Source organism: Camelina sativa, chromosome 4 (genome assembly GCF_000633955.1).
Source record: "Camelina sativa cultivar DH55 chromosome 4, Cs, whole genome shotgun sequence".
NCBI lineage: Eukaryota > Viridiplantae > Streptophyta > Magnoliopsida > Brassicales > Brassicaceae > Camelina > Camelina sativa.
The window spans coordinates 6812617-6815238 of NC_025688.1; the positions used below are offsets into that span (position 1 = coordinate 6812617).

General features: G+C 34.1%; 1 long non-coding RNA gene across 2 annotated transcripts; it reads right to left on the reverse strand.

Annotated features, from left to right (window-relative positions):
- On the reverse strand, positions 951-1791 carry LOC104779994. Of its 2 annotated transcripts, XR_766617.1 has the most exons (3): positions 1696-1791; positions 1420-1596; positions 951-1331 (listed from the first exon to the last, which is right to left on the reverse strand). It is a non-coding gene; the product is annotated as an uncharacterized LOC104779994 (long non-coding RNA). The 2 variants fall into 2 exon arrangements; XR_766616.1 differs by lacking the exon at positions 1696-1791 and having other exon boundaries at positions 1420-1689.

The window sequence follows — 2622 nt, forward strand, 5'->3', positions numbered from 1 at the left end:
TGTTGATTGATACAAAAATATATATATATATATCAAAGAATGAAGTTGTAGGCTAACATACGTAGGAAACAGCATATATAGAAGGGATCGTGCCAGAGCCAAAGCTCCATCGAGGCTCGGAAACATATACATGATCATCATGTTATAGTTGTCAGGTAATGTAAAATGTAGGTAGACAAAGAATTGTCGTGAGTAGTGACAACAACAATCAATTCAAGCTCATAAAACACATAAAAAATTTACTTTCAAACACGGACGTTAACTACCACCTCATCAGTGTAAGTACAAAAGTTCCACTGAGTTACAAAAACTAGATTGGTGATGTTGGAATGGTTGCTTTAGGTTCTTATGTTGATGCCACGAATATGATCAGTTTCCACTTTATGATATATATTTTGAATCTGACATAAAACAAAAGAATGGAGGTGTAGGCTACAGTCAGCATGCAGAAAGACACTATTTGAAAAGATAAAAAGCTTGTGATAAGTTGCATAAACAAGTTTCATGAAAACATAATTAAGGAGAAGACAAAACAGGAAGCAAAGTGGAATCGTAACTCCTACAAATACAATCAAGGAAAACAGGAAAGAGTGGAAGAGATGGCTGCTTAAACATTAGGAGAAGAAAACATAAATCGTAAACTTCATGTATTTCCGATTTAGAAATTTATATCTAACCGGACCAAATTTCTAGCTACTAATAATTCTGTAGTTATTTGTAGTAATTCTAGCTACTAATAATTCACTAGTAAAAACTTGTCATATAGTTACTAATAATTCTGTAGTTATCTTATGATTTTTGTAGCAAGAAAAGATTAGTTACAAATTTGCGATCAAAAAAGTTAATAATTATTTGGTGACTAAAAGTGTAGGAAAGTGCTACCAATTAGACACTAGACAATTTATGGGAAAATGCTAAAAAAAAAATAAAAAAAAAATTAATTAGAAAAATAAATTAATAATAGTTTTTATTTGTTTCTTAAATTCATTATATGTATAATAAATATATATCTATACAACTATATCTATAGATGGCATCGGCCAGAGCTACGGATATGTATTATTGCGGCGACGGAGCAACGGAGAACAAAACGACGGCGGCGGCCGAGATGTATTGGTGGTAAACTGGCGGAAGCTTCAAAACGTAGTGGCGGTGGTAAAAGGTGCGAGCATCTTCGGTGGTCCTTCACTTCCACCACCATCTCCGACGTCATCGTTGACACAAGGGTCTTCAGATCACCACCTCCGATGTCGTTGTTGACACTAGGGTCTTCAGATCCACCACCTCTGACATCGCCATTGACACTGATTCTTCAGATCTGTCGATGAAACCTAAAATACAAATCAAAAAAATAATTAAAACACATTGAGAAGGAGAGAGAGAAGGTGACAAACCAAAACAACAGCTCCGTAGACATACTCTGTGTTTTTACACGGAATCGTCATTGAAGCTCCGATTCCCGCTTCAGAATCGGAATGGGAATCGGAAACGCTCGGAATCGCCTGGAAGCGTGGCGGAATCGAGATTCCAAAAACTTTGATTTGGAAGCGCATGAGAAGCGTACGGTTCGTGTTTGGAAGCGTAGAACAGATTGACCTAGAAGCGTTAAAATTTTTGTCAAAGCATTTTAATCTAAGTATAATCCATGTGTTTTGCGGTTAGATCTGAAAAAAAAGGAACAGAAACTTCTCTTACCAGCGGCGCTGCAAGGTAAAGCAACGAAAAAGAAGAGCATTTAGGTTTTAGTTTATTTATTTTAATTACAAGTGGCTATAACTTTTTAATTAATGAAATAAAGATATGACATACAGATAGTCTACATAATACGTAGTATATATATGACGTGTATCTCTTATAAAGAAAAAATGGGTTTTTCTATATTAGCCAATGAGAAAATTCTTTTTTTTTTTTTGATAAAGTAATTTGCTCTCATTTAATGTTATAATTTTGATATTGAAAGTTTAGGATCTAAAAAGTATTAGATTTGATTTTAATTAAGACTTAAAGAAAAAAATTTACACTTATATTTTTATTATTTTAATTAATAGCAGATTGTTACACTTATATTTTTATTATTTTACATTTTTTTTTATCTTTAACTACATTTTGTGACGACTTCAATTGTGTGAAACATGCTTACAACATGTTGTGTCACAAACTATGTCGCAAATTTTCTACAGATTTAAATTGACACTTTCAGTAACTGAATACCCACATTTAGTGACATCTTAGCTACAAATTTTTTTCCCAACTTATTAGTCACTAATTAGTAACAATTTGTAGTAATAATTTCCTACAACTATTCCCGTAACATCGATGTTCTCCGTTGTGGTTTTGATTGGTGGTTCGCAACTCCATCAATAGATTCCTGATACCCATGGAGGACATCTGAAATTAACTTCGTAGTGCCTCTTACTGGATGGAGTTACACAACAAAAATAAGAACAAAAAAAAACGTCTTTTCTTTCCCTGAGAATGAAGGGACCTGGGCAACGACAACGACACGTGTCGCAAAGCGGCCGTGAAGAGCTATTATTAGCCACCAATTTATTAGTGACTTCGACCTTTTCTCCTGGTTTGGCGTATCTGATATCCCCAACTACACAAAAATCATGCAAAGTG